Source organism: Ailuropoda melanoleuca, chromosome 17 (genome assembly GCF_002007445.2).
Source record: "Ailuropoda melanoleuca isolate Jingjing chromosome 17, ASM200744v2, whole genome shotgun sequence".
Taxonomy (NCBI): Eukaryota; Metazoa; Chordata; class Mammalia; order Carnivora; family Ursidae; genus Ailuropoda; species Ailuropoda melanoleuca.
Window position 1 is genome coordinate 23,624,414 of NC_048234.1, and position 20,660 is coordinate 23,645,073.

Below are 20,660 nucleotides of genomic sequence, written 5' to 3' on the forward strand. Positions count from 1 at the left end.
AGCTTTAACTTCCTCCAGTTCTTGAGTGCTTTGTGTTTTATAAAAAGTCGCATTTGAACGCAATTCAAAATGCTGGCCGCACCCTCTTTTCTCAATGGAGAGTGTGGAGTTAGGATCCCTGAGGGTGTTCAATTGCCTTTGAACCAGGTGATTGTGAGCTAAACATGCTGAGGTTGAAGTTAATATGCGATAACTAACACGAATGAGGTTTTAGAAACGAAAACCCTAAAACTGATTTCTGAAATGCAGCTATCACACATTGGGGGTGCAAAGCCGACACACACAGCTCTTCCTGCCGCATCCCTTTCAGTCAGGCACAAGGTGTTCCCCACAAGAACCCAGGGAACACATCTCCAGCTTTGCTAGTATCTCGTTTCAGCACAATTTTAGAATCTTTCGAAGGCCCACCTTCCCTGTCCGAGCCTCACTGCCTAGGCGGTGAGCAAGACAAGCCAGCAACACTCAGGGAAGGGTGGGGACAAGTCGGAAAACACTCACTGAGGCTAAGCCACTGCCTGAAACTAACAGGCCTTGCAAGTGGCAGAGATGAGATGAGAACTCGGTTCTCTTAATGCCCAAGAAAGTCCGCTGTGGTCTTTGCTCCCACGGAAAGTTGCATTAAGTAAGCACAATCATTAAGTAAGCAGAAATCTATGGGTTATGATTTAAAGGTGGCACGAATCTCTGACCTATGTAATTCCCACCACTCTAAAGCATTAAGGAAGTGTTCCAGTGGGTTGAAGGATTAGTCACTTGAGAGAATAATACAGAAAAGAAATTGGCCATGGTGTCAGATCACTGTTCAGTTTACCCCACTTTTGCTAACCGCATATAGGAACACTGAGGAAAAGAAGCCCAGACTGTCCCACGGGGGGCTAGGGGGCTGAGGAAGATAATGAGTCCGAAAAAGCAATGATGAGAATGGGGCTCCAGTCCTTTTCCAAGAGAGATGGACAGTCAAGAAGGTAAAATCAGGTTTTCACAGCTAGTCTCAGACAAATACACTTTTGAATCAAGCCCTTATGCCAAGGACAGAATAAAGCACTTTGTGCCTTTGAATGCCCTAGGATCAACTTGGCCCCTCTCCGAGTTTTTCCTTAGACCAGGAAATAACAAGTTAGTTTAAATGCATGTGGGCTATGCAGAAAAGTTAACAATAAAGACTGTCCTCATTTAGGAAGGAAGGAAATCTATACAGGAGTTTTTTTTTTTTTAATAAGCAAATCTGATAAATAATCTTTGAGGTCCTCATGCTAACTTACACAGTAATCATTTTCCGACAAGTGATAAGCTTGGTTCCAATCCACCTTCACCACCTTGGTTCAAATCACCTTCATCACCTGATCTCAGACAAATCAGTGGACCCTGTCAAGCACGGAGGCGTGGGCAGAGGCGTGGAGACACAGGCAGGAGGCAGTAAGCAGGAGTTGTAAAGCAGTGGAAGCTACAAGTGAGAAGAAACCACACAATGGAAAGATGTCAGCAGGGCTCGTAGATGAGCAAGGGGGAACAGGTAGAGAAAGGAAGAAAAGGAGACCCTGAGTCCCAAATCTGTCAGGCTTTAAGAATTGCCCTTTGCAGATGATAGGAATTCAGCCCCTAGTTGGCCCCATAGCTGGGAGCCTTATACAGTGAGCAACCTGCACAGCCTTCCATGGAGGCCCCGGGCCCACGTGTACTAGTAGCAGGGACTGGCACTAACCTTGACAAACCCGAGATCCCAGACCCATGTGCAGAAGTGAGGGAATGTTGAGCTCCAGACAGAGCATCGTTGCCGTGCAGCACGACATGCCTAGTGCTACTAAAATTTGGGNCACTATTAACAGAGGGAACATGACAGTGTCTATAATCCTTATAACCTGGAAAAGCCCTGCTGTAACTACTATTACTACAGTGAAGCACGTAAACTCACCATACGTGCTTACTGTCTGACAGGGACTGTATTAATTGGCCCATTTAATACTCACAACAACTCCGTGAGGTAGGTATTATTACCTCTGCTTTACAAATTAAGAATGGTTATGTAACTTACATAAGACAGTTGCTATAGGAGTTAAACTTCTGGCATTTTCCTCTTCCAGCAGCTTAGCAGTGGTAAGCTTACCGCGGGAAGCTTTCCGAAGAAGGATGTTAAACTTTACCCTGACTACTGAAAGGAACAGGTTTTGGCTTGTCTTTGAGACTTTGAACTCAGCTCCAAAGCCAGGAATCTTTCCAGGGGTAAGTAGTCTTGGAATATATTGCAAATGCCATTCAAATACCTATTCGAGCAACAGGCAAAAGATTTAAAAGCATTTACCGAAGGGTGAGTTTTCATCAAATATCATTTTCTACTTGTGTGTACAGTTTTGTGTCTGTTTCACCAAGGAACGAATCCCAAGCACAATAAAAGTGAAGCCCTTCGAAGCCCAAAATCTGTTCATGCACCAAATACTTTTCCGGGATGTGGGATGGGGAAGGCAGAAAAGGCACCCAGAACAGAAATTTCATTCAAGTTTTTATTCCAGCTCTTTCCACCTGAAATGCATCATATCCTGTCTTGGCCAGTACCCTCCATTCCCTGACTCCTTGCTTCTTCCTAGAAACCTGCTCGATTCAGTCCCATCTGAAAAGAAAACCTTCATTGTCAGGCTCCTCTCTCCCCTTCCCCTGACCACCAAGCCCCTACTTCCTCTCTGCTCCCTCACACTGCCTATTCCGGTGTCCTCAGGCGTCCACCCTCGCCCCTCTGCAGAAGTGTCCTTGATACAGCCATGGATGACCTTTCGCTGGGCAGCCAGCGGCTTCTTTCCTGTCTTGTTCTAACTTGACCTTTCTTTACATCAGACACTGCTGACCTTCTCCATCTTCATGAAACCCCTCCCTGGAATTATACACATCCTGCCAACTCTCCTAGCCAACTGTCCTCAGTTTTGGGGTTTTTTTAATTAGTTTTCTTCCCCTTCGGGCCCTTTAAATGCCATTTATTCCCAAAGGGTGGTACTGGGATAACTTTTGGGAATGAGGGGGAAAGGATCAGCAACAGCTCCAGGTAAGCACATGCCTAAAACATGGGGAAGCATTAAAGGAAAAACCCAATATTATGTGGTATTAGAGGGTCTTGCAATGAATCTACTGTGAATATTTTCTGCAGAGTACATAGATTATTATAAATGGCCTTTTCTCAGAGGAAATCAGTTGCTTTAATTGTTTCATTCCTTCAAGGGACAATGTCAAAGTTGTTGAGCCCAAAACTGCTCAGTTTGATCATTTAGCTCACATGGAAAATTTTTTCCTAAAGAATGCAGAAAGGAATTTCTATAAAGCAATTAATTTATCCTCTTTTGCCCAGCTGAAAGCAGCAGCAAATGAGCCTGAGCTGTTTCCTGTCAGTTTAATAATAAACAACCCAGCCCTCTCTTGCCCTCACAACTTGAGCTCCACGTGATCCTCAAAATACGGTAAATGCTTGTCCGGGACATAGGACAACTTAAAAGGTCCTTAGCATGTGGAATCCTGCCAAGAAGTTCCGATGGTCCCAAGACGTGGTTCCTGCTTATAAAGCCTGTGGTCAGAAATAAGGGAGAGGGACGTTGGGCCAATGGCAATTTCATAAAATTTTCAGGGTGCTACAAATTGTCTTGATGCTATAATTAAAAGTAACAGCATGTTTTCTGAAAGGCCCAAATAAACGTGGCAGAGGCGACACACTCTAACCCACCAGGGACAAAAAAGAAGGGTTTGATGTTCTACATGACACATTTTTAAGGAAAATGTATTGAGGCTGTCAGATGGGAGCTGACACCGTCTAAAAACCATTGCTGACTTTTCTCTTTCATTTGCCTTTGGAAGTAACAGACTGTGGTCAGAGGCAGGCCAAGTGTTGGGTGGACACTTGTCTTTGTGCTGCTTTAGAGTTGGCTGGCAGAGAGGAGAAGTCACCGAGGCAAATTTGGGATGATATGAACACTGTGGTGAAGGAAGTTCTGTCCCCAAAAGTCATGCCATGGGGTTATCTCTGGACTTGAAAGCTTGCCATCCCTTGACGCTAACCCAAGATCCTGGGCAACTTCCCAACAGTCCTACTGTCAGGTAGGAGAAGTGATTACAGCAGAAACGGCAGTTACAGAGACAACCAGGCACCAAGACAGAAAGGAGAAGATGGGGCACTGAGCTTCCCCCAGGACAGTGTGGCCTCCCTGCTCTGTGTAATCCTTCTCTGGGAAGTCCGCATTCAGTGTTATCCGCACCGAACTCTGGCACCTCAAATGAGGTGGCAAGATCAGGCCACAAATGTCCATCTGTTAAGGTGATGATGTTTGTGGAAAGTCCCTACTTTCCAGCGTCAGTCCTGCTTCCTCGGACAGCAACCCTGCATTTAGTAACATTATCTCAGTAAAAATGCAGCTCTGTGAGTAATACCACACTAAGTCCTTACCAGCCCAAACTAATTCATGTTGAAGATGGAACAGCTGGCGGCCGGTTTTGAAGGTGGTTGGGGGAGAAGAAAGGTACAGTTAGAACCCTTGGAGACCATGTCTGGACGAGAATCCCAGAACATGCTGGAAATGGGTGAGCCAAGGAGGGAAGGGGATAGGAAGGTGAAGGGGGTCTACAGGTAACATCACTTATGTCCCCATTTTCTTCAGGCCCTGATAATTGAATCAGATAAAAGGGGAAAAAAAGAGAGCTCTTTACATAGGTGAATGGTGTTTCTTTGAAAGGAAATAATGTGAAATCGACCAAATAAATCTGGTAATAAGTCAGGCCATAGGATGCTAGAAAGTTCAATGTGAGAGACCAAAGAAGAGGGCAATGTTAATGTTTTATTTAAAAGGTGCCTACTGGGGCGCCCAGGTGGCTCGGTCGGTTAAGCAGTTTCTCTGGTTTAAGAAGCATTGTTCCCATCCTACAATCTAAAATAAATTTTGAGGGGCGTCTGGGTGGCTCATTTGGTTAAGCATCTGACTCTTGATTTTGGCTCAGGTCATGATCTTAGATTCATGAGACAGAGCCCCGTGTTGGGCTCTGTACTCAGCGTGAAGCCTGCTTGTCCCTTCTCTCTCTCTCTTTTATAAATAACTAAAATCTTAATAAAATTAAAATTAAAAAAATAAAAGATGCATACCAAGGCAAGTGCAGGGAAAAATAACCAAACAAGGGATGAGTCCCTCTGGGGCTCCAGGGACACAAGCCCAAGGTAGAGGCTGAGTGTGGATGTACGGAACGCCTCACTGTTGGTGTTCCCCAGAAGAGACACCTCAAATGAGGCGCTTTACCCCCCGACTAGATTACCAGCAACTGCACTGTTCCCAATACAAGCTTCCTTTTCTGAAGACATTGGAGTTTTAACCCAAACTCTATACAGCTTGTTTACTCAACTTCACTTGTGTTTTTTAATTTAGGGAAGATCAGAAAAGAACGTTTTAATACAATTTATATAGAGGCAATGGAAGGGAATTAGAAATATTTTGGTTTACTTAGAAATGATAATACTATCAGGAGAAATTAAACTGGAAATACTTATTTCCCCAGAGACTGCCACATTTTTTAAACAAAGATTTCTCTGCCATAAAACTAGGTTGAATATTTTTAAAATGACAAATGGACACCATAAAAGGGTTTTTTTGTTTTTTTTCAAAAGTGCCCTTTCGGTTAAAGGATTAGCAAATTCAAGTAAATTCTAGAAGCTCATTAACTGGCCATATTTGACTAATTTACCAAATGTGGGAGCAGTGAAAAGATATAAAATAGCAGCTCATGATCTGTTTCTCCAGCTGACTTTAAAGAGACATTAAAAACAAACAGTAAATTCAAAAAAATAGTATCATAAACAAGGAAGTACATTTCTTTCTATACTTCAGGTGTGAACAACAATTTATGTGGAATTATATTCTATTGTGGCTGTGTAAAAATATTTTTACTAAGTGTCAAAAGGAAAATATTCAAGTCACTTAAAACTTTTTATTTTATTTATTTTTTTAAAAGATTTTATTTACTTATTTGACAGAGATAGAGACAGCCAGTGAGAGAGGGAACACAAGCAGGGGAGTGGGAGAGGAAGAAGCAGGCTCCCAGCAGAGGAGCCTGATGTGGGGCTCGATCCCACAACGCCGGGATCACGCCCTGAGCCGAAGGCAGACGCTTAACGACTATGCCACCCAGGTGCCCCTCACTTAAAACTTTTTAAATACTCAATAATATTCACATGTGATCTTCAACACCAATTAAGAAATCCTAAATTCAGGGGTACCTGGGTGGCTCAGTTGGTTGGGCTTTTGATTTCAGCTCATGTCATGATCTCAGGGTCATGGGATCAACCCCTACGTCAGACTACATTCTAGGCATGGAGCCTGCTTGGGAGTCTCTCTCTCCCTGCCCCTGTTTGTCCTCCCCCCCAAAAAAGAAACAAAAGAAAAGATAAAAAGAAAGAAAGAGAGAAAAAGAAATCCTAAATTCAATACTCAAAAAGAAAAAAATCTCAAAAATCTCATTTTTTCTGTGGCACCACCCTTTATCCAACTTCCCTGGACTTGTTGAAAGACTTACTTAAAAACTGGTAAATTACCTGTGAATCACACGCCTTCAATCTCTGGATTCAACAGCAAGGCCACTTAGAAAATGGGATCATTTCATAGGTATATTTTGAAAGTTTCAAACATGTATCTGTCCTTCCTTCTACCACAAAGAAATCAGCCCCATCTTGAACACCTAAAGACAGTTTCTTGGGCCTCTCCCGCCTCAGTCAGATAAAAACTAGATCACGAGGGATCATTTGGGGGTTGCCCTTTTCAGTTGTTTGTTTGCCTAAACTGTCTGAGCAGTTATCTCAAAGTCCCATATTAGGTTGGTAAAATGAGTTTAAAGTTTTAGCATCTATATCTTGATGTCATCCAACTGACCCAACAGATCTTGGATGGCATCTCTATTCTGCCGATGACCTAGAATTGTGTGAGGATAAGAGATATTTGGGAAAGTATCTGATACCTCACACTGAGTAGATGCAAATGGAGCCAGTCTATGGTAGGGAGAAGGGTAGGAGTCAGCCTTATTGGAGGGCTCTGCGAGAACCCTACAATTTCTTCACTGTTTTTCAAGATGCCTAATGACTTCAACACTGGAGATGTATTATGAATATTTTAAGAGCTGCCTATTTGAAAAAAAAAAAAAGAAAGAAAGAAAAGAAATATCCTGCAAAGCTAACAACCCATGCTGTTAGCTGAAGAGAGCCTATGGTCTGAGTGATGCCTTAGGGGTCCAGGACCTCCAGCAAAGTAGCCTCAAGATGGGTGAGCCAGAATGATAAATTCACCTGACAAGTGGGGGGAGGGTGCCTGCAACACTCTGAGCCACGAACTCCCACAGATGGGTGCAAATATTAGCTAGTCTTGAGAAACATGATGGAATTCTAGAAATAACCACGCAGATCTGGGGAAGGCTGCCACATTAATTAGCGTATTAATTCTCTGATGAATATTTACTAAACATCTACTACATGCAACGCCTTCCATGCTAGACTCTGAAGATTCCAAGGTGCATGCTAGACTCTCTCAGAGCTTCCGGTCCACCAGGGGCAAGAGAGCGCTAAACAATCACACAAATTTAGGGTTACAGACTGAGATAAATGCTAGGGAGAAAGAGTAGAGAGTGCTCTGTGTGTATAAAAGGCAGTGTCTGATTTACCAAGGTTTGATCTGAGGCCAATTTAGAGGGCCGTGACAAGCATTTGAAAGAATACTATAGAACAGAAAAGAATAGAAAAGATATAGTACAAGTTAAATATGGTTTCTTGAAGCCTGTTTCAGCGTGTGTGTGTGTGTGTGTGTATGAGAGAGACAGAGAGAGAGGAAGAGAGAATATTAGACTGTAATGTTAAGTGTATTTCTTTTCATGGATTGTGGTGAAAAAATTTTGAAAGCCAATATTAAAGACCAAGTTGACAAGCCTTGGGAGTACTGGGCCCCACAGAGTCTTTGAGGATGGATGATGGTGTTGTATGAAAGGGGGACTGAGAGTCAAAGCGTCCCTTTCACCAACGTACTCTTCTAGAGGGTGGGGTGGGGAACACCTTGGGTGTCAGAGTCAGTGGATTTGGGCAATGAGATATATAGAGTAACTCTACTCCCACGAGCACACGCACACCTCGTTTCATCTGAAGCCACTTGAGACCTCAGGGAAGAAGGAAAGAACATAGCTGGGCAGTTGGAAATAGCAGTTGTTCAAATTGGGGCTCCCTGGGAATCTCGACATTAAACAAAACATGTCAGTCAGTAAATACTGAACTCTTTGGGGGGCAGTCAGATCTTTCTTCTTTGTACCTAAAATTCAAATTTCCTTGGTTGCAGAGACTAGAACCCAAGACTGATCCCCAGGGCAGCATCTCTGACTCCATATTATGAAGTCTTCCCAGAGAATGAATGTAGCCGTGACCCCACCAGTGGGAACATGCATTGGTTTGAAGGGGCCAGATGTGAATGGAGTTGTGCACCAAAACAGAGACATCAACTCCCAACATCCCAAACATTCTTCTCCTTTCCATCTGAAAATCAAGTTTCATGCATTATATCACTGAGTTGATGAAGTCTCTGAAGGCTGGATAGTGTTTTTAGCAGACTGTCTCTAGTTTCAGTGGTGTGGGGGGGAAAAGGTTAGAATTTTGAGTTTGAAAATGCATCTCTGTTCACAGCTAATTCCAGAGAAAAATCGTATCAGTGTTGGCCCTCTCTAATAGGAAGATGAAAAAACCAACCCCATAAAAGGGTATTTGTGCTGTGATGAAGGGATTCCACCCCAGGGTTTTCAGATGCTGGAAGGCCATGTCTAGCTGTGTTTAGAGTGGAGACAGTCCATCTCTCTTGAAAGTTAATCTGCTCGCCCATCTGAGGCGAAACTAAACATATTACGGCATATGGAAAAAACAATCTCAACAAATTCCACGGCAAGGCCATGGTGAGAACTGACGTCGGCAGGCGAGCTGGCTTGCTGGCAGCAGGGGCTGGCAATGACAAGCAGCAAGGGGTTAACAGTATGGCTCTGGCCTGAGCTGGGTTTCCTACACCTGAGTTTCCACCACTGCTTTACCACTCACGACAGCAGAACCTGACCCAGCCTCGGTTTCCAAAACCACACACCTTGCAATAAGAAGAACACCCTTCACCTTTTAGGCTGTTATGAGAATTATAGAACTATAACAATATAATTTAATAATACAAGACATAATTATATGCATATGAATATATAATAATATATAGAATTACATGCATGGGAAGGACGTAGCCGGTGTTAATAAGTACAAGAATTAATGTTGGTTTTTTTAAAAGATTTTTTTTAAAGAAAAGGGTGGAATTTAATCTTTATTTATAGGACACAGCAAGAGAGAAGATTCCACGTAGAAATAAGAAACGCACTGAGAGGAGGAGCTTTGTACAGTTTGTACGGTTCGGAACGGGTCAAAGAGAACTTTGTTGTAAAAAGTGCTACAATAACAAAACACATCGAAAAAGAGTTCTTAGTATAGAAACAGTAAGACAAACATCTACCAAAGAGTACACAACAAACAACTTTGTGCCTCAGCTGTACAATCTAAAAGCTGAAGGTCCCAGGAGTGCCATCTGAACTCGGAACCGACAGCCTTCAGAGGCAGTTTCTGGCACAACCTTCTGATCTTGCTCTTCCTCTACAGAGAGATACTTCTCAGTCAAGTTTAATGAACGTTGTACACAGACTCCTTTTCATGGTTTTGTAGCTTCCATATGTCCAAACCTCCACGATCTCCCTTCATTATACTAAGTTTCTTGGATTCACCTCGTTTCTCAGCAGCCTGAAAGATGTTGGAAATGGCATCCGGAAAGAACCAGAATAATTGTGGTATCTTTTGCAGTTAAGAGATTCATCGATGGTTCTAATAAACCACAATGAACGACGTACACCATTTGTTCAACCGTCCCACCACTTGTTGAGTTGGTCACATCCAAATAACTTCCTTTTGTGTCTTAAAATCTGCCTAAGAGAGAACAGCAATGAGGAATGAGACAGTCCACGACTCACAACTTGCTGTATCTGGTCCTGGCGACTATCTGTGATGTTCGATGTTGTCCGTGTAGATTCCTTCTGAATGTTAGTTTTGGGGTGTGTTAGCAGGCTGGGAAAGACAGCAAGTGCTCCTGCATCTATTACAACCAGAGTCTGTTCATCTGTCCCAGTGACAATATTTCCTACGGCTCTTAGTGCAAGAGTCACAATGGGCAATTCAGTAGCTCCTAGAAGCTTCACAAGCTGGGGCACAACTCCTGTTTTCACAACCATTTCAATCCATTCATTTGGACCAGTAGGAAGGTAAGAAATGGTCCACCAAGTATCTGCTAATGCTTCTGGGTCATCATGACGCAGGAGACGAACTAAGGTAGGAAAAATCTGCTCACTGGCATCTAACGGGGGTGCAGGATTCTTGTTGCGACAAAGGTCTGAAAGTGTCCAAGTCCGGTTCCGCGAGTAACCACATGCTAAAGATGACATATCAGGAACTGCAAGGAGAGCCAATAGCGGGTCAGCTGCACCGTACTTGATAACCAAGTCTCGAAAAACTGAACCATCACCTGCAATGTTTCCTAGAGCCCATACGGTGTTCACTGATGTGGGTCTGGGAAGATGCCAACAGAGAAATGAATGCTGGGATAGCATCTCCGTCTACCATAGCCTTGGTCAGTTCCGATGTCCCATAAGCAATGCTAGTGAGAGCCCAAGCAGATTCAAACTGAATGGTCGGTTCTGCTCAAGGACACAGATTTTGGTATCAACCCAGCCCAGATTATGTTGTCTGTGGGGGGGGGCTATTCTACCCTAGCTTCCCAGCAGCTTGAGTAGCCTGGAGGTGGCTTTCCAAACTGTTGCTATGCATGCCTTTGACAATGTCATCAACAGACCAATTGGCAGTGCCGTGGTCGTTGTGGTTTCCCTGCAGTGGAGAGGTAACGTCATCAGGAAATCAGCTAACGTTTCTCCTTTTCAGCATCTGGTCAACCTTCTTAGCTTTCCTCAGCTCCACGTGAACTTCTATTCAGCGCCACCTCACTTCTGTACTGTCTTTCCCCTTGTTCTTGAATCTGTTAAGGCAGGCAGCTGGTGAATTAGCATTCTCGTTGGGGGACATGGTCAAGAGACAAAGGTAGAAAGCTACACAGCTGGCTCAGGCTTCCACAGGAGGCTGCGGGTCAGCTGTCCTCAAAACGTCCACCATGGGTCAACCCAAAGATGGCGTGGCTAAAGATTTTATTTATTTGTTTGAGAGAAAGAGAGAGAGAGAGCACGAGCTGGGGGGAGCAGCAGAGGGAGAGGGAGAAGCAGACTCTCGGCTGAGCAGGGAGCCCAACCCAGGGGGCTCGATCCCAGGACCCTGGGATCATGACCTGAGCCGAAGGCAGACGTTTAACCGACGGAGCCACCCAGGTGCCCCAAGAATTAATGTTTTAAAATAATTATTAGTGATCACATTGTGTCTCTCTTTCCTTCTGGCAGGACAAGAAACATACCACTGGTTTCTCAGTTTCTCCCAGTTTATATTAGTCTTCCCCGGTCAGTGAAGACACGTTATACAACTGCTCTTTCTACTTCTCAGCAATACAGAATTTTGAAAAAAAATCATCATCACATTACTATCATTGTTGATAGGCGTGGGGCCCAAATTTCTTCTCAAGGAGAGTCTGGTGTCTGGCACTCATCCTTTTAGCTGGATGGAGTAGGGGAAGAGTTTATAAAAGGACAAAGTTGCTGTTAGCCCTGAAAGGGATTTTAGAAATCATCTGACGATGTGAAGGCTCGGGCTGCCCTTCTCTCCTGAGAAGCAGCTGGTATTTGATTTTGCTCGGAGAAAACAAAACATCTTTTGAAAATTTTTACCTATCCCTTCCTTAAATACAGAATAAAGAATATGCTAGTTTCTTCATCTCACATGAGAATTCGAATATTTTTACCAAATCATTTTCCCTTTCCCAAAAAACAAGAGGAAAGAGGAATAATATTTCTCAAACACCTATACAATAAGCAATTTCCATATAATCTCATTTAATCCCCATAACAACCCTAGGAAAGAAGATTATCTTTTAGTTAACAGATAAGGAAATTGAGGCCCAGAGAAGCTAAATGACTTGCTCAAAGCTGGTCAGAAAGTGGTAAAATGGGCACCGGAACCCTGTCATGACTCAAATACTCATGTTCACTCCAAAAATGACTTGCTGTCTCCACAGCCCTCACCCTGTGTGATTTTCTTCACAGCACTTAACACCACTCGACATTATATATTGATCCGTGTATTTCCATCATTATATATTGATCATCTATTTCCATCCTTAGAACCTAAGTTCTATGAGGGCAGGGTCTTTCTATATCCCCTGAGTATAAAACAGTGCCTGGCACATAGTACGTGCTCAAGTAAATGTTTGTCACGGGGTGCCTGGGTGGCTCAGTCGTTAAGCATCTGCCTTCAGCTCAGGGCGTGATCCCGGCGTTCTGGGATCGAGCCCCGCATCAGGCTCCTCTGCTGGGAGCCTGCTTCTTCCACTCCCACTCCCCCTGCTTGTCTCTCTCTCACTGGCTGTCTCTCTCACTGGCTGTCTCTGTGTCAAATAAACAAATAAAATCTTAAAAAAAAAAAAAGTAAATGTCACATGAATGAATGGATGAATGAATTAATGAGTTAGTGAGTTAATTAATGAATTAATAAGGAGATATAATAGAGAATTAAATGTCAGATTTTTCTTTAAAGATTTTATTTATTTATTTGAGAGAGGGAGAGAATGAGTGATGGGGAGGGGGAGAAAGAGAGAGAGAGAGAAGCAGATTCCCCGAGCAGGGAGCCCGACACGGGACTGAATTCCACGACCCCAGGATCATGACCTGAGACAAAAGCAAATGTTTAACCGACTGAGCCAGATTTAATGGTAAATAGCATATAACTTTGACAATAAAAAAGAAACTGTACATAATTTTTTTCTAGGTGATCTCATACTTCTATATAATTTTACTCTCTTCAAGAAAACATACATTTAACTGCCTTCATAGGGCTAGTTTATAGATTCTTGGTACAGCTGGAAATGTTGGCAATTAATATGAGGATAGCCTCAAATAGGATGGAGATTATCCAGAAAAGCATTCATTTAAAAACTGTAGTCACAAGGAAACTTCATGAATTAATAGTATTTGTCCAAACCAAATTTATCTTTGGGTTCATTGACTCAATCACAATAATGGTTTCAGTTCAATCTATAAAAGACTGACCTTACCTGTTTGTACCTATTTGAACATAAACCATCTTTTGGTACTTCCCCCTAAGAATTAAGGCAAAGTTCAGGGATTCCATATTTTTCAAGTATTTTAAAATTTCATTCTAAAGACATATGTCACAAAAAACCTTCCAGAAAGACAACTGGGCAGCTATATAAATCACTGAGTAACCTTTAAGTCTGTGGTTCAATTTCCAGCATTTATCCTGAAGAATCATTCAAAATGGAAAAAAAATTACAATCTATCCTCACAATGAAATGTTATGTGTTCATTTAGAAATGTCATGCAAGAATATTTAGTGACATGAAAAGTTGTTCATAGTGTATTTTTAAATTAAAAAGCAGGTTACAAAACAGTCAATAAGCCTGCTTCCAATTTTGCAGAAAACATGCATGTATGTCTATGAAAAAATATACATATATCAAGCTGTTAAAGATACAAAATTATATATATCAAGCTGTTAAAAGTGATAAACTTTTGGTCAAAGAACTAGAAATTGTTTGTTTATTTTAGAGAGAAAGCAAGCGGGAAGGGGGATGGGGCAGAGGGAGAAAGAGAGAATCTAAAGCAGGCTCCACTCTTAGCACAGAGCCCAACATGGGGGCTGGATCTCATGACCCTGATATCAAGACCTGAGCTGAAATCAAGAAGTCAAACACTTAACCGACTAAGCCACCCAGGCACCCCTAGAAATAACTATTATTTTAAAATTATTTGCTTCATGTGCATTCCTGCTTTTTCTATAATTCACACCCATAGCTTTTGTAATAAGAAGCCATTTTTCACTTAAGGTAAGTCTAGGAAACAGGTCTGTGGTCTCCAATCTATAACTCTAGCTGCTAGTCTTCAGGATGAACCACTTCTTCTCCTGAATGGCTCTGCATTCCCACACATCTTCCCCATCTCTCGTATAAACATCCCTGGTGATCACGTGACGTGCATTATCTATGTGGCTCTACCAAGTTCCCTCTGTAGACTCTCAGAACTGTCACAATTTCCCATAGAAGTTACTTTTGGCAAAAGGCAGCAGGGTATGTCTAGCATCTCTTTCAGTTTTCAGAAAATGTGAGGTCACGGGGAAATTTAAGGTCCAAATTTCCCCTTGGTCTTTCTATCTCTTTCCTTTTGAGTGAACTATGAAGTGTGTGTGGTGTGTATGTGTGTGTGCACATGTGCGTGTGTGTTCTGGGGGACAGGCAGGCTTTGTAAATGAGTTCAGACCTTACTTTACGTTGTTGTGGTGGCTATTTTTGACATTCCTCTACTCTTCATGTTCCCTGTTTTCTCTTTGTCTGTACTTACTCTTAGTTTTCTTTTCTGAGCACCTGCCTAGCAGAAGACCCAGTGCCAGGTGTATTACATAGGACATGTTGACAGAATCATGGCACTCAGTCCCATTTTACAAATGTCTCATTAAAATGTGTGCTGTGTTCTTTGACTTACGTAGCATTTTCATAGAGATTATATCGTTTGACCCAGTGACCCTGGCATTATTCTGTTTTACAGATGGAAAAAAAATTAGACTCAGGGAAATTACAGAACTTGCACAAGATGCTGCCACTGAGAATTTCAGTGAAGGGGACAGGAACCGGACTTGTTTGCCTCCCCAAGATTCTGTCTTGAAGGTCTATGTTCTCTTCTCCCTGCAGTGAGGGCTTTCTGAGTTGTTTGTTACTACAAATGATAACATGAATAAGAAGACTGATATCACAGATTATGAAAATGATTAAAAGGCAAATAAAACAAGAGGATTCCTCAGACCCAGAGTAAACCAGTCATGACAAGTGACTCAGCTTCTCAAAATACTGTCACAGAGGGGAGGGGGAGCATCACAAGGTTACCCCTCAAGTGGGAGTGAATGTTTTAGAATGCTTCTTTCTCTTAGATAATATCTTGTTTCCTGTCAAATAAAAAATTCTCATTTAATCACTCAAAAGCTGTTTAAAAATATCTTAATCTTCTGGTTTTTCCTCAAATGTTTTTTAAACGCTTGTTCTGAGAGAGAGGAAAAAAAAAAAAAAAGCTCGAGCAACTTGGCTCCTTACCAATCTGTGGGGTTTCTAGAAAAGATTCACTTTCACATGGCACTTCTAGTGTCCTCGATTTCAATGAGATTTTAAATTGTTTTTTTTTCCTACTACCAGCCACCCTGCCTTAAGGGATAAGTATGCCTTGTATTCTTAGCGGCCCCATCTAGAACCTCGGGTGCTTCCGCTATACACATCTGGATAGTGCTTCCCTGGTACTCTCCACACCCGTAATCCCTGTGACTTAGACCACATGGTTTACATCTATCTGCCAACAGCACAGCAAACCAGGCCTATCCATAGGTTTCTTGACATTTGGTTAATTGTCCCTCCTTTGTGACTGGGACCCTGTGGCAGAGATGGCTAGCTGACCCCCAAAGATTCATGTTCCTCATTCCCAGGGAAGATTTGTTGCTGGAAAGTGATTGCCAGACAAGAACCATATTCACCAGCCCTCCCTGCCTATCAGTGGGCCTTGTAAGTTGTTCTCACCATGTAATGTGAGCAGAAGTAATGTGTACCACTTTGAGTTGAGGTATTTAATGACTGGCTACAAAGTCTTTCACTGTCTTTTCTTCTTGGCCATTGGCTGAATGATGCCAGAGTAACCTAAAAGTTACAAGACGGCCGAGCCATAAGGTTGAAGCTGCCTGGGTCCCAGAGCCACTGCTTAGAGGAGAGCCACCTGACCTGTGGCAGTCTGTGGCATAAACATAAAATAAATTTTTGCTGGGTTATTCCACTGAGATTTTGGGATTATTTGTTATGACAGCTCTTTTATCCTGATTCATACAGGACCTATCAGCCCAGATAACCTTCCTCATGAGGCCTAGATCATTAGGCCTGGATCATCCCTCCTCATTAGAATCCTGGAATTCGATGAGCCTGAATCTGATACTAGTATTAATGGGTTGGAGGTGGCATGATGCTACAATGGAAGGTCTGTCACTAATTCATGCCCGCCGCCATTTTGGTGGGCTATGGCAGAGACCACTAGTCGCCTATCACTAGTCATTATCCCCTTCCTTCTAACTCAACCCAGGTTTTGTTGGAGGTGGCAATGTGCTGGGCCAAAAACCTGTATTTACCAACCTCCCTTGTAGGTAGAGGGATCTGACCAAATGTGATATATAGCAAATGTCCAGTTTCCAGTTTCTGGAAGAGATCCTTAAAGGGGAGCAATGTTAGCCAACACACCTCTTTGGCCTTCTGTCTTCTTCCTGCCTTTGATGTTTTTCCAGTGCATAGAGTTTCAGGAACCACCTCACGACCATGAGCATGACAGCCACACTCTAAGGATGATGGGACACAAAGACACAAGGTCTGCAGTGGCATCTCAGACTATCCTACCAATCCGTGTGGATTGCCAACCACTGGAATTCTTGTTATGTAAGGAAAATAAACTCCTAATCTGTTGAAGCCACTGTTTAATGGGGCTGTCTGTTCCCTGCAGCAGCTAAAAGCAATCCTAGCTGATCTAAGGGTGTTCCTTCTGACACAGCCCATGTCATGTATCTTCCTGACAGGCTGGTCTTTCTGTCTTCCTTGCTGTATTCTCTTCTTCTACTCACTTGAATTCTTCCCTTCTACTCACTTGAATTCTTCCCAGCCCAGGACTTAACACTGGACCACGNGTATCTTCCTGACAGGCTGGTCTTTCTGTCTTCCTTGCTGTATTCTCTTCTTCTACTCACTTGAATTCTTCCCAGCCCAGACTTAACACTGGACCACAGCACTACCGAATCTCTAAGCCCATAGGGTAACTCTTGAGAATAAAGAGCTCGATGACCCTTTTCCTAGTCATTTTTAAAATTTTTTTTTATATTATGTTAGTCACCATACAGTACATCCCTGGTTTTTGATGTAAAGTTCGATGATTCATTAGTTGCGTATAACACCCAGTGCACCATGCAATACATGCCCTCCTTACTACGCATCACCAGCCTATCCCATTCCCCCACCCCCTCCCCGAAGCCCTCAGTTTGTTTCTCAGAGTCCATAGTCTCTCATGCTTCATTCCCCCTTCTGGTTACTCCCCCTTTCTTTATCCCTTTCATCCCCTACCGATCTTCCTAGTTCTTATGTTCCATAGATGAGAGAAATCATATGATAATTGTCTTTCTCTGCTTGACTTATTTCACTTAGCATTATCTCCTCCAGTGCCGTCCATGTTGCAGCAAATGTTGAGAACCCGTTCTTTCTGATAGCTGAGTAATATTCCATTGTATATATGGACCACAACTTCTTTTTTTTTTCAGTGTACTAATCTCTTTCCATTTTTCACAGTGCTGCTTTCAACATCTTTATTTTTTTTTATTTTATTATTATATTATGCTAGTCACCATACAGTACATCCCCGGATTCCGATGCAAAGTTCGATGCTTCATTAGTTGCGTATAACACCCAGTGCACCATGCAATACGTGCCCTCCCTACTACCCATCACCAGGCTATCCCATTCCCCCACCCCCTCCCCTCTGAAGTCTTCAGTTTGTTTCTCATAGTCCATAGTCTCTCATGTTTCATTCCCCCTTCTGATTACCCCCCTTTTCTTTATCCCTTTCTTCCCCTACCGATCATCCTAGTTCTTATGTTCCATAGATGAGAGAAATCATATGATAATTGTCTTTCTCTGCTTGACTTATTTCACTTAGCATTATCTCCTCCAGTGCCGTCCATGTTGCAGCAAATGTTGAGAATTCGTTCTTTCTGATAGCTGAGTAATATTCCATTGTATATATGGACCACAACTTCTTAATCCAGTCATCTGTTGAAGGGCATCTTGGTTCCTTCCACAATTTAGTTATTGTGGACAATGCTGCCATGAACATTGGGGTGCATATGGCCCTTCTCTTCACTACGTCTGTATCTTTGGGGTAAACACCCAGTAGTGCAATGGCTGGGTCATAGGGTAGTTCAATTTTTAACTTTTTAAGGGACCTCCACACTGTTTTCCAGAGTGGCTGTACCAACTTGCATTCCCACCAACAATGTAGGAGGGATCCCCTTTCTCCACATCCTCTCCAACAATTGTTGTTTCTTGCCTTGTCTATCTTTGCCATTCTAACTGGCGTAAGGTGGTATCTCAGTGTGGTTTTGATTTGAATTTCCCTGATGGCTAATGATTTTGAACATTTTTTCATGTGTCTGTTAGCCATTTGTATGTCTTCATTGGAAAAGTGTCTGTTCATATCTTCTGCCCATTTTATGATTTGTTTATTTGTTTCTCGTGTATTGAGTTTGAGAAGTTCTTTGTAGATCTTGGATACCAGTCCTTTATCTGTGGTGTCCTTTGCAAATATATTCTCCCATTCCGTGGGCTGTCTCTTAGTTTTTTTGACTGTTTCCTTGGCTGTGCAGAAGCTCTTTATCCTGATAAAGTCCCATAAGTTCATTTTATCTTTTATTTCTCTTGCCTTTGGAGATGTGTCGTGAAAAAGGTTGCTCTGGCCGATGTCATAGAAGTTGTTGCCTATGTTCTCCTCTAGAATTTTGATGGATTCCTGTCTCACATTGAGGTCTTTCATCCATTTGGAGTTTATTTTTGTGTATGGTGTGAGAGAGTGGTCAAGTTTCATTCTTTTGCATGTAGCTGTCCAATTTTCCCAGCACCATTTATTGAAGAGACTGTCTTNGAAATTTCCCTTGACCACAGAAAAAATATCGAGCTAGACTCCTGGAGGATAAGGGACCACGTGAAGAGGGACAGCAGCATCAAGGCCCCAAAATTGTGAGTGAGGCTATCGTAGACATTCCATTTCAATCGAGCCACCAGATAATTGCAGCCACATGAATGACCATGGCAAGACCAGCAGAACTGCCCCAGTGAGCCTAACCCGAATTGCCAACCCACAGAATCATGAGAAATAATAAACTGCTGTTGCTTTAAGTCAATAAGCTTTGGGGTAACACATTAGTTTCCTAGGCTGCCATAACACATTACCACAGACCTAGTGGTGTTTATTCTCTCACTGTTCTGGAAGCCGGAAGTCCAAAATCAAGGTGTCGGCAGGACCATGCTCCAGCTCTGATGGCTCTAGGGAAGAATCCTTCCTTGCCTCTCTATCTTCTGGTGGTTGCTGGCACACTTCATGTTCCCTGGCTTGTGGTGGTATAACTCCAGTCTCTGCCTCTGTCTTCACGTGGCCTCTTCTCTGTGTGTGTCCATGGCTCTGTGGCTCTTCTTATAAGGATGCCACTGATTAGATTTAGGGCCCACTTTAATGCAGTATGACCTCATCTTAACTTACATCTGCAAAGACCCTCTTTCCAAGACCACAGGAGCATTCGCGGGTGGCAGGGCTTAGGAATCTTTGGGGAGAGACATAATTCAACCCACAACAGGTGGCTTGTTAAGTAGCAGAGTATAACTGATACTGGTACTCCTTCCTATAATTTTTGTACTTCAAACACAAAAAGATAAACATAAGGATAATAAAATAGAAAGGATCACCCGTTCTGAAAGATAATATATGACAGTGTCCAGAGACAGGTTCAGAATCTCCTCGGAAGAAAATAGATAAACAGAATATTTTATTTCTTGTTAAGGGTCTCAATGGTGGCACAAAGCAAAATCTGTTATATATCAGACAGTAGTGGGTCTTATCTTTACCCACGTGGAAGACTTATTTTACAGGAACAAAACATACGTGCACTTTCCCTCTCAGGTCAGAGCATGCTCCGTCCAGCATGGCGTGTCAAGTCTGTATAAAAGTCAAAGCTTTGTTAGAACCTTCTGGTTACCGATGTCCCACTTTCTCTTCTGCCTCATCCAAACTTTTTAAAGGAGTGGTCTCTACCAGCTTCCTCTATTTCCTCTGCACTGACTCCCCCCATAACCCTATGAAATCTGACTTCCTTTCCCACAACTCCACTCAAACTGCTGTTTCAGACCTTTACACTGACCACCAGCAAGGCAAATCCAATGGCTCTTTCTTTGTCCCCTGACCTTTCTAATTGCCCTGTGAGCTCGCTTTTCTAGCACTACCCCATCTGCCACATCTGGGCCAAATTCTTCTTCCTCTCTTTTTGCAGCTTTTCCCTCTTAGACCAACTGGCATTGGCTCATGCCCCAGTCCCATTATTTTCCTCTTTCCGCTACACTTTCCTACCTTCATTGATGACTTCCTAATTAATATGTTCCATCCTGACCTGTCATTCAAGCTCCAAGCCTCTATCTCAAGCTACCCCATAGAAATGTTGTATATTTTATGCTTCTCTGTATCAATCAGAGTAAGGCTTGGTTATGCTGTGATAACAAATAATCCAAAAATCTTAGCGGCGGATAAAAACAAAGACCTCCAGAGAGCAAGTGGGACCCTGCCCTAATTGTCCACCCCAAGACTCAGGCTACAGACCTATCTGGAACATTGCTGAT

The 20,660-nt window shown here is 42.8% G+C and overlaps 1 protein-coding gene and 1 pseudogene across 1 annotated transcript in view; both read right to left on the reverse strand.

Annotated features, from left to right (window-relative positions):
• Positions 1–20,660, reverse strand: part of DOCK8 (dedicator of cytokinesis 8) — a 225,120-nt gene that overhangs the window by 194,371 nt on the left and 10,089 nt on the right. The window lies entirely within an intron of this gene.
• Positions 9,301–11,345, reverse strand: LOC100484102 (annotated as a pseudogene).